At 42.0% G+C, this 12,146-nt stretch overlaps 1 protein-coding gene across 1 annotated transcript in view; it reads left to right on the top strand.

Moving 5' to 3' along the window:
* klhdc8b (kelch domain containing 8B) overlaps positions 1–12,146 on the top strand; it is a 273,153-nt gene that overhangs the window by 11,828 nt on the left and 249,179 nt on the right. The gene's annotated exons all lie outside the window — the stretch shown is intronic.

Here is a 12,146-nt window from a genome sequence, read left to right as displayed (position 1 = left end):
CTGGGTTGTTTTACATGTGCTTCACGTCCCCCCTTTACATTATAGCATGGAAATGTGAACAGAGTTAAAACATTTATGCCAGTATAAGTTGAAGTGTGTCAATGTTTGGTTGAATATATTAACTGTGAATGTTGTTCTGTGTTAAAGAGGCATCTCATCACAACTCACGAGAAAAAAGCCAAAAGCAGCACATTTGGATTTATCTCACATCACAGCAGTTTCTAAAAATATCCACAGAGGATGTGAATCATTGATTGTGTTGCTGTTTTATAACCATCATAACCACTTTAACGTTCAGGCTCATGTACACATGTTCAGCGACATGTCTGAGTGCTAAAAGAGCAACATGCGCACCTGCTTTGTAAGAGGGAAGGATTTCAAATTTATTCGCTTTTGACCTCCTCTGACCTCTGAAATCCAGTGAAATAGTCTGTCTAGCAGAAGTATGATGTACTGTAACAGTACGAGGAGAAAAAAAAACCTACCTTTTTTGATCACTTTACCAGAGATACTAAGGCTGGGAAGCCATGACTGACATTACTGGTGGACAGACACATTGGTCATTAGGCTGATTAATTATTTTAATTTCAGCTGCTCATCTTTTCTGTCTCCTCTCATCTGACAGTCAGAAATAAAGTCCTGCAGTGTGTGGTATTCAAAGGATTGTAACAGGCTTTTTCCTTTTGATCCAGAGATGTTCAGTTCTTATACTAAAGTTATTAATAATTTAGGAAGTTCTTATTTTTACTGCCTTCAGCTTACTTTGCAGCCATCAGCGAAAGAAACAGTGTGAAGAACTGTCGTAGCATAAGCCCTTTTCTTACATTGGATACGGACAATAGGGAAAACCCAAAAAATCCTGACCGGAAGCACTTGGCAACAGTGGAGAGGAAAAGCTCCCATTCAACAGGAAGTAATTTCAGACAAAAAGGGCAACCAACCGGTTGGGGCTGAGATTTTCACAACAGTGATGGAGAGAGCCACAGTGTGTTCATGATATTAGCTCCACTGATTGGAGCTGTAAAAATGCACGGGTGCTCTTAACACCCACACGGACTATTTTACTGCATGCAGCCAAAGACTGTTTAATTTGATTTGATCAATAGGACCTGCATTAGGTCCTATTGATTTGATCAATAGGACCGGCTACCAAAAATCACGCACATCTATCACTTTATAGAAAGTTTCATGACAGCCAAACAGCCACCAGGGGTTCATCATTATCCTTCTTTTGTCATTCATGGTTAAAACAGCATCACCTGCTGTCACCCACTGATATAATCCGAAAGACCTGGAGGATCATCAACTTACTCATCCTGAACACTCAGAATGCAAACACTCTGATTGCAAATTAGAGCGAGGCTTGGATCCTCTGAATGTCGATCGAAGGGAGATAAGCACAAGTGCTCCACACACGATTAGGAGGACACTCTTAGAAAAAAAAGTCTAACTTTCGCAGCAGCTCTCTTTCATAAAACATTGATTGAGTTGGGCAGTTTGCATTGCAATGATCTAACCAGCCACTTGTTGAGAGGCAGTAATACTGCATGTGTTTGAGCTGACAACACTGACAGTGATTCAACACTTTCTTCTTGGTTATGTAAGAGAGCTACGTCAGAGATTTGCCATTAATGGAATTGTACTTCTGTATTTAATCCTGCTGGGATTAACTTCCCAACCTCTTTGGATCAGTTCTACATCAATCCCTTGTTTTTCTTCCATCCTGCCACCATCTCTCTCTCATGGCTTTCGGTTTTGCTCAACAGTGCAAGCTAAACAGATTTTTGTCTTTTTCCCATCTCATATGCATTTTTAAAAAAACTTTCCTGTAGGTCTACCTACTTTGAGTCTTATCGCCCATCCTTTGCTGGTTTCTTTGTGTTTATTCTCTCTTTCCCCTCTTCCCTTGCAGCAGCTTCTCTTAATTCAGCCTTACATCCTTTCTATTTAAGGAAGAAAGCCGTGTCTGCTGGGAAAACTGCTCAGCTGGGTGGGGAGATTTAGCTGAAAGTCCCCAGATGCCCTGCTGTGGCTCATGCTCCAAAGGCAAGGAGGAAAAGGAGAGGGTGATGCACTGTGGCAGATAAACAGATACGGACAGGGGAAGAACGTGAATACGAAAGAAAGCAACTGTTTACAATGAGGAAGAGTGGACGGAAGAGGAGATTCACAGAGGAAACTGTGCTGAGCTCCACCTCTGCTGTGATGGCCTCTTAATGTTTCTGCTCCGCTCTGACTCGTGGCTGCTGTTGGACATGAAAGCTGTGCAAGCTTTCTCTGTGTGCTTTCTCCACAGCACAGTGCTTTTTAAAAAAATAAATCACCCCAGAGGACCGTAGAAGAAGCCGCTGTTGAAATAAGTGGAATTTGGTTATCTTGAGTTAATGGTTCCCTGATGAGTTAAAAAAATACTAAGCAGCATACAAGTATAGAAAACTTCACCAGATACTTTAATCTGGTGAGCCCTTTTTAGCGTCATTGCTAAAAAGAGTTCTGACACCTACAGTACCTGAAAAGGCAACTTTGCCTAAATATTCTTAAAACAACAGCAGACACATGATAATAACTGTTGTCTGTCTGTTCTGCCATTGTAATACCACTCATGCCTCATCTCACTGTGCTGTAGAATCTCGACCCTGCTGCCAAAACTCATCCATTACTTTGCTGTGCTATCAGACCCATCATGGCAAGAACTACAAAAACAGCATCTGTGTTGCAATAAAACTAGAATAATGTTTCAGAGCCCATAGCATGTGCTATTGTTGCTACAAATGTGACTGTAAGAAAAAAGACAAGCTAGAGACGTAGGGAAGGAGACTGCAATCAGATAGCTGAGGGAGGCAATTACTATATAAACTGGTGTGCTCCCAAATGCAATCACAAAATTGCCTCAAGGGGCTGTGCAATCTGCACAAAATAGGGCCCCGATTTGGATTAGAAGCCTAACCCCTAAATGGAAGAATCCTCAGGAGGTGGGACAGATGAGGGATCCCTCTTCATGGATGGGCAGACAAATCTAATGTCACGGGTACAGAATAGAGCAGCACAGAAATAAAGCCCAGACCTTTCATCAGGAGGTGGATGTGCAAACCTGTTTTGTATGTTTGAGATGACTGAATCAAAACGTAAGCTGCAATTTTTACCATATGGTTTTAACAAACTGTAGCAAGTCTTAGTTAATGCTAGCAACTGCTGATTTAACTGTCTGTGACATCTGCTGCTATCATATTTACTCTGTAAATTAGCTGCAGCTAATTGTTGTTTAGACTGTGAACTGGCAGACCCATAAAAAAGGGGAAATTGCAGCTCTGCTCCAGATATATACAGTCTCTGACTCTTCTGATTCTTCTTTGTCATTATTTATGGGAAAAATTCAGTCTAGTCTGCGTCACTCAAAGGTGTACAGACCTCACAAAATAGTTAACTGGTAGGTTTGTGTGTGTGAGTGTGTTAATGACAGAAAGCTAGTGCACAAAATAGCTTGAATATTATGTAAAATTTCTAACCATTACGTGCAATTGCCACATTATTTTCTTAAAAGTCACTAATTGAGACCTGCAGGACACAAAAACACTGTAGCTAGTCCGAAAAGATAATGCTAGCTTGTGTGGCTAATGTGCACAATGTCAACTATATAATTTGGTGCTATTAGTATGATATCAAAACATTGTAAGTTTTGATTCAATAACACTTGTAGTATAACCTGGACAGCAAAGCAACAAATACTAGGAATATGATACAATAAGATATACTTTATCGTCTTCTTAGGGAAATTGGTTTTGGATTCACGTGCTGTCACTGAAGCTGCCTTTGCAAAGAGTCAATAAACATCAAAAGAAAAGAGTAATAAAAGTAATAATTAGAGAGTCTAGATAACTACAATTACCAGATGTTATATGCAGGTGTCATAGTTTCTGCATCTGTGAACATGCTGGAGTATGCTGAGGTTCGATTGATGGACATTTCAACATTAGAGGGTCAGGTCAAGGCTTTGGTAGAAAAAACACTAAAAGGAACCAACCACACATGTAGCCCTCTGGCTGACTTTGAGGAACAGGAGTGACTACTTGCCCTTAGTGCCTGCATCTGTCTGAGTCCACAGCCGAGTGTAATCCCCATCTGGCAGCATGATGTGATCCTTTACAGTTTGTGTGGTGCATCTCCTTATGTCACAGAAAAGACATGAAGAACTGGGTGTGGGATATTAAGATGGTGCCTCATTCGAGTGAGGTATGCTCAGTGACACCATGCAGCAGCTTTCAGGGCAAAAAAAAAATCTTAGTAATAAGTGTCAAAAATCCAGAAACAGGTCAGTACAAACCCCCAATTTTTCAAGTGGTCAACAAACTGAACACATCTACAGCTACGATCAGTTGTTTTGTTCTCGATAGCTAATTACCATCCTTATAAAACCGTAAGTGAGAGTTTCCCCCCGTTTTTTAGACCTCAAAATCACCAACACTGTGTCTGTCTGTGCCAAAAGAGCCAGGCATCTGAGACACCTGATTGTTCTCTGATGAATTAGGCCCAGAGAGAATGCATTGCTTGTGTTTTAATACAGTGAGCACTTAGAGACTTGGGGATATAACATACGGTATTAATGATATTGACAATGTCAATACCAATCATTACCATAACAACAACAACAACTTCAGCAAAACTTTACAATAAATATGTAGACCCACAGTTACTGCATATTCATGATAACTGTAACAATTAAAAAGTTAATTAATTTTAATATTGTTCCATATGTGATTAATAAAAAACAGAAAAATGTGTATTTTTTTCCATTTGTATGTTTATGGCAGTCTTGGTTACAAACATGTGCAGTAAGCAGAAGTAATTTCCCAATAAACCCAACTTCAGCTAAACAAATGTAATAATGATCTTGAGCGCATCAGTGTATTTTATACCAAAATATTTCTATCACAACATGATTTTTTTTTGACAGGAACGTGAAAATATTATAAGACAGCGCTGCTCAGAATGTTGACTTTAATAAAAAACAAAACTAATCTGTTTTATTGAAGTACAGCTTTTCAGAGAAGAATGCAGCCGTGTATCTAACACCCCTGAGTTAATTTAGTGAACAGACATTTGCTTTTTTTAACGTATTAATATTCTGCCTTAGCTTTACTGACATTTAGTATAAGTTGCCTTTTTTCATGCACAGTTTTCATTCACGCCACCTCTTTAACTCTTTAATCCTCAGCAGAAAGCCTTTCCATCCATTTAATTACTTTTCACAGCTCTCGCTGCTGCACAACATGTGGCACATCAGGACGGCAGAGCGGAGTCGCCTGTGATGCGATGGAATTGTGTGACCATTATACTGGAGGGATCCTCCAGTTAGTGAGTTTGTAAAGGCACCGATCACACGTATTTCTGTCTCGTCTATCATCGCGGTGTCACAGCAAATAAAGCAGAAATAAGCTGGTGAAGTAGTTTCCAGGCAGACTTTCTCAGAGGAGCAGAAACAGCCACCAGTGACATCTCCGGTGTTGTCTCAGATAAGAATTTGCCATTCTCCTATAATCATTTTACACACATCACTTCCTTCCTTTCCTTCCTTTTTTAGCAGTCTGCCCCACTATTCCTTTGGTGACTTAGCCGTCCTTTTATTTTTCTTTCCCCTCCTCTTGATTTTATATTTCAGACTTATGTACTTGCATCTCTGAAGTCATGTTGAACACCTCTCTCTGTGGAACAGACCAGTGCACTGCTGTGTTCTCAGAAAACTTCAGATGTGATGGGAGCTCTGAGCTTCCCGCTCTCTCCTCTCTGCAGGATGGCGCGTCACTCAATATGCACTGCAGGGTGAGATGTTAAACTTAATGAATAATAAAAGCCCCTCTATCAGTACGAGTTAATTTCACTTACAGAGGCAATGGAAACATGTAAATGTGCAAGGGAAATATAAAGTCTTAAATACAAAGAAAGAACAACCTTGCTCGGCACAGAAATGCAGTGTTGCATGGCTCTACTGCAAGAAATCTAAAGTGCACAACTGCAGGATAAAACATTGTACCCTCCAGCACAAAGGAGACGAAGACTGTTGCAATTAAACCAGTCAAGCATTGACGTTATCTCCAGTCCGGTGTGTGTGTGTGTGTGTGTGTGTGTGTGTGTGTGTGTGTGTGTGTGTGTGTGTGTGTGTGTGTGTGAGCCTTACCAAAATAAATAAATGGGCTAATATAGCATGCTAGTCATTTAGAATTGTGCTGAATCAAACATTACATTACAATATACCTTGAGTGTAATAACTATACACTACCATAGTGGTCAAGTCAGATCAAAATAAAAATCATTTGTTTGAAACAATCTAAATAGTAGTAAATTAAGTGCATCGATCCATCCATTTTCTTCCACTTATGTAAGTCATGGTGGGAGTGGTGAATACAGTCTATGTTAGCACCCTGTTGCAGTGCTAACATTCAGGCTCACATTCACACCTATGGTCAATGTAGAATAACTAGTTACCTGGTTAAATGGACTGGTTCCTACAAAAGCTTTTCTATTCTATTTGAGCACTAAAACAACTTGTCTTATTCACCTACTCTTTGGTTTTTTATGTTGAAGTGCTTCTTATCTAACATTCACACTCTACACTGTGCATTCCCTCCTTTGAGCAACAAGCTAACGCCACACACATCGTCATTCCTCTAGCACTCATCTTTTCAATCATATTAAGTTGATTCTAAAATGCTCCCTTGCTTTATGATGTGGTCTCATTATTGTTGTGATTTGTTCCAACATGCCTTGCTAACCCTAACCCTGAAACCATGCACACATACAAACGATCATCCAGTTTCTTGGCACTGTCCCAAAGATGCTGGAAAGTATTCGTGTTTATAATTGCTTCAGGTGTCTGAACTTGGGCTTAAAGATCAAGTGCTCGTTGTTCACAAACCAGTTATATTCCCTTTTGTTTAGTCCTCAGTTTTTAATTCACTTGACCACAGTTAGTGATTGTGGGAAACAATATTCAATGCCTCTGTTATTTTAGCCTGTGACTCACTTTCTTTTTAACCATGATCACTCCCATAGAAACACAGTCACTGTTGTTAAGGTTTATGTGTTTATATATGGAAAAGGGGGTGTGGCAGTATGCATGAGCCCATTAGTTTAGAATGAGTCTGACGGTCTAACATATGCAGTATGATAAGAACTAAGTTGGCCAGTGTCACTTTCATAAATCAGTCAGTTATTTTGCGTATGCACTTATTGTTGGGCAGAGTAGGAACATTTCTTTGCATGTCAGTGAACTGTATTTATTAATAATTGGTTTTAGGTCTGATATGGTGCATATCAGACCTATGATATGGCTGTAAATGGGCTCATGTCAGTGCAATTCAATTAATAATAAAAGTGTTGGTAATAATACTTGTAGTGGTTGTTGGCTTCACTCATGTATGAAAACACAGTGAATGTTAATTATTCATCTGACTCTTTTTAAAAAAAAAAGTTCATTACACCACTGTATATGATGATGGCAAAAATGGCTGTTGATAAACACCAAACAAATGAATAATAACATATTCATTCTTATTTTATAATCATAGTATAAAACAAAGCAGTCAGTTACAGACACTTTAAGCATCACTGTTTATGTTGATAATCCTGGCACCAGAGACAGTTTATTCAGTAAATTTTATTCATATTGATCAACGTGCCTAAGAGAAGTTATGGAACATACACCCATAAATGATAATCATTATAGATTTACTTTGTTAGCTTACACTTTCATTGACTGCACACAGAGTTATGTTAGTGTTACATTAGTTAATAGATAAGTAGTTTACTTTTTGGTGATTCATCATGAATCACAATAACTCATGAATGGTCTCTGATCTTGCTTCATTACACAAGAGCTCCAAATATAAAGCTGATATTGGTGGATTTAATTAAATTAAAGTGTTAACATGTCAATTACAACGATCATGTTTCTCAAAGTAAATGTTCTTACTCGTGAATGCCATTTTGAACTAATGTTTTCTTTCTGTAAAAGACAATACAAGTTAGCATCGGTGGTACTGTAGCACGCATGGGCTGAAATGGGCCCTGGTGTTGGTTGTCCTCACAGGGAAGAGCCTCTCTATATTAATTACAACACGTGTCAGATCTTCCACTAGTGAGGAAAAGGTCATGCTGTTAGAGTAGGTTAGTGTGAGACATCTGTGCTGGAATGGTTTCTGAGTTGATGGTGATAGATGGTACCGGTGGCAGAGAGAGACAGTGTTGACAGCTTACAATGATAGGACACTGGGTTAATAAGAGCAGAGTTAGGTGGAGGCCACAGAGTCAGGATGTGAGGGTTAATGAGTGTGTATAATGACTGTCAATCCCACGGGGGAAGCCCGTAATCAAAACAACTTTGATTTGAATGAAAAAGTGCAAAGAGTAAGTATCAGTGTACACACTACTATAGCATTGCCAGGTATTTATTATACTGTAAGTAACGTTTTATATAAATTGTATATTCTCAGCTTTTTTTTTTATTGCTCATGCAAAGTCATGATGAATTGCAGCTTCTCCTAACCTAGTTGAGCATTTCTTGTTATGGACTAATCCCATAATAAGGCTTATTGCAGAATCAACACAGCTATGATGAGGGCCAGCTGATGGGCCCGAGTGCATTATGGAGACAAGAATCCTTCCTTCCTCTGAATGACTCACACCTGTTAACATAAGATCATTCTACGAATCAGCCTCGAGAAGCTGATTAACAATTGTGTGCAAATCTGTCACAAAGGTACACAGTTGTTTTACTACATATTACAACTCAGTATACAGTACTGTATACTGAGTTGCATAGATAACTAAGTATATAAACAGTATATATAAATAACAAAGACCCTTTGAATAATTTAACTGGAGAGTGTAGATATTTCATGATACATATTTTCATTATACAGTTGAATACTGATTGGTGTTTTTCCGGAAAAACCACCAATCAGTACTGGCCAGTCTCTCTCTCTCTCTCTCTCTCTCTCTCTCTCTCTCTCTCTCTCTCTCTCCCCAGTAAACTTTAAACTCTTTCAAATTAACTGAAGCAACTATGACATTTATGACATTTCTGTCCCAAGCTTTGACACACATTTTCCTTCTTTGTCTTCTTACACCTCAGTCACACAGGCCCAGAGACTGGTTGATTTCCTTGCTAACTTCTGATCACTAGCTAAAAATGTGCATTCCTCAACCAATTGGCAAGTGGTTGCTGCAGGTTGCTGACAAAGACTATGAAAAACCTCCCTATGATTGTTTGGGTCAACAGCAGATTGCTGTGGTTGCTTGTAGTTTGCCTGGAAACACTTGCTAACTAACCACCTAGCTGTAGTGAAAATGAAAGTCTGTTTGTTTTACTTTGCACTCTTTCAAGTTCCATCGGAGCTTGGTGGTTTGTTAGCAAGTGTTTGCAAACAAGTCAGTGTGTTCCAAGCAAAGAATGGAGGACTGTGGTAATGAGTTTGTGACCATAGCAATCACAAGGAGTTTTTCCTTGTAGCACTGTATATCTATATATCACAGTATTTTACCTAGCAACAGAAAACAACTAGTTAACTGGTTGGGAACACACACACGGTGGCGATCGTGGCTTAAGAGTTGGGAGTTCGCCTTGTAATCGGAAGGTTGTCGGTTCGAGCCCCGGCTTGGACAGTCTCGGTCGTTGTGTCCTTGGGCAAGACACTTCACCCGTTGCCTACTGGTGGTGGTCAGAGGGCCCGGTGGCGCCAGTGTCCGGCAGCCTCGCCTCTGTCAGTGTGCCCCAGGGTGGCTGTGGCTACAATGTAGCTTGCCATCACCAGTGTGTGTGTGAATGGGTGGATGACTGGATATGTAAAGTGCTTTGGGGTCCTTAGGGACTAGTAAAGCGCTATATAAATACAGGCCATTTACCATTTTTCTCTAGCAACTTGTGGTTACTATGGGGGTCACTGACTGGTCTCTAGGCCTGCATGACTGGAGCTCAGTGTGATTTAGTTGGGAAAATATATAAAAAAAAAAAACACCCAGCACGCCCCTGCGGGCGGTTTATCCTTCAAGCTCGGATCCTCTACCAGAGGCCTGGGAGCTTGAGGGTCCTGCGCAGTATCTTAGCTGTTCCCAGGACTGCGCTCTTCTGGACAGAGATCTCCGATGTTGTTCCCGGGATCTGCTGGAGCCACTCGCCTATCTTGGGAGTCACCGCACCTAGTGCTCCGATTACCACGGGGACCACCGTTACCTTCACCCTCCACATCCTCTCGAGCTCTTCTCTGAGCCCTTGGTATTTCTCCAGCTTCTCGTGTTCCTTCTTCCTGATATTTCTGTCATTCGGAACCGCTACATCGATCACTACGGCCGTCTTCTTCTGTTTGTCTACCACCACTATGTCCGGTTGGTTAGCCACCACCATTTTGTCCGTCTGTATCTGGAAGTCCCACAGGATCTTAGCTCGGTCATTCTCCACCACCCTTGGGGGCATCTCCCATTTTGACCTCGGGACTTCCAGGTTATACTCGGCACAGATGTTCCTGTACACTATGCCGGCCACTTGGTTATGGCGTTCCATGTATGCCTTGCCTGCTAGCATCTTGCACCCTGCTGTTATGTGCTGGATTGTCTCTGGGGCATCTTTACACAGCCTGCACCTGGGGTCTTGCCTGGTGTGATAGACCCCAGCCTCTATGGATCTTGTGCTCAGAGCTTGTTCTTGTGCTGCCATGATTAGTGCCTCTGTGCTGTCTTTCAGTCCAGCTTTGTCCAGCCACTGGTAGGATTTCTGGATATCAGCCACCTCCTCTATCTGCCGGTGGTACATACCGTGCAGGGGCCTGTCCTTCCATGATGGTTCCTCGTCTCCCTCCTCTTTCTTGGGTTTCTGCTGCCTGAGGTATTCACTGAGCACTCGGTCAGTTGGGGCCATCTTCCCAATGTATTCTTGGATGTTCGTTGTCTCATCCTGGACTGTGGTGCTGACACTCACCAGTCCCCGGCCCCCTTCCTTCCGCTTAGCGTACAGCCTCAGGGTGCTGGACTTGGGGTGAAACCCTCCATGCATGGTAAGGAGCTTTCTTGTCTTTATGTCAGTGGCTTCTATCTCCTCCTTTGGCCAGCCTATTACCCCAGCAGGGTACCTGATCACGGGCAGGGCGTACGTGTTGATGGCCCGGATCTTGTTCTTACCATTCAGCTGACTCCTCAGGACTTGCCTGACCCTCTGCAGGTACTTGGTGGTTGCAGCTTTTCTAGCGGCCTCTTCATGGTTCCCATTCGCCTGCGGGATCCCCAAGTACTTGTAACTGTCCTCTATGTCTGCAATGTTGCCTTCTGGTAGTTCAATCCCCTCAGTTCTGACTACCTTCCCTCTCTTTGTTACCATCCGACTACACTTCTCCAGTCCGAACGACATTCCAATGTCATTGCTGTATAGCCTGGTAGTGTGGATCAGTGAATCGATGTCTCGTTCACTCTTGGCATACAGCTTGATGTCATCCATGTACAGGAGGTGGCTGACAACTGCTCCGTTCCGTAGTCGGTATCCGTAGCCAGTCTTGTTAATGATCTCACTGAGGGGGTTCAGGCCTATGCAGAACAGCAGTGGGGACAGAGCATCTCCTTGGTAGATCCCGCACTTGATGGTGACTTGTGCTATGGGCTTGGAGTTGGCCTCTAGTGTTGTACGCCACATCCCCATTGAGTTCCTGATGAAGGCTCTTAGGGTCCCATTGATCTTGTACAATTCTAGGCATTCCAGTATCCAGCTGTGGGGCATTGAGTCATAGGCCTTCTTGTAATCAATCCAGGCAGTGCACAGGTTGGTCAGTCTGGTCTTGCAGTCTCGGCTGATTGTTCTGTCTACCAGTAGCTGGTGTTTTGCGCCTCTGGTATTCTTGCCAATTCCTTTCTGTGTCCCGCTCATGTATTGACCCATGTGCCTGTTCATCTTAGCTGATATGATGCCTGACAGGAGCTTCCATGTAGTACTGAGGCAGGTTATTGGTCGGTAGTTGGAGGGGACCGGTCCCTTCTTGGGGTCCTTGGGGATCAGGACCGTCCGGCCTTCAGTTAGCCATTCCGGGTGTCTCTCGTTAACTAGCAGCTGGTTCATTTGTGCTGCCAGACGCTCGTGGAGTGCAGTCAGCTTCTTCAGCCAGTAGGCGTGA

Source organism: Rhamphochromis sp. 'chilingali' (genome assembly GCF_963969265.1).
Source record: "Rhamphochromis sp. 'chilingali' genome assembly, chromosome: 12".
NCBI lineage: Eukaryota > Metazoa > Chordata > Actinopteri > Cichliformes > Cichlidae > Rhamphochromis > Rhamphochromis sp. 'chilingali'.
This window is presented reverse-complemented; position numbering and strand designations above follow the sequence as displayed.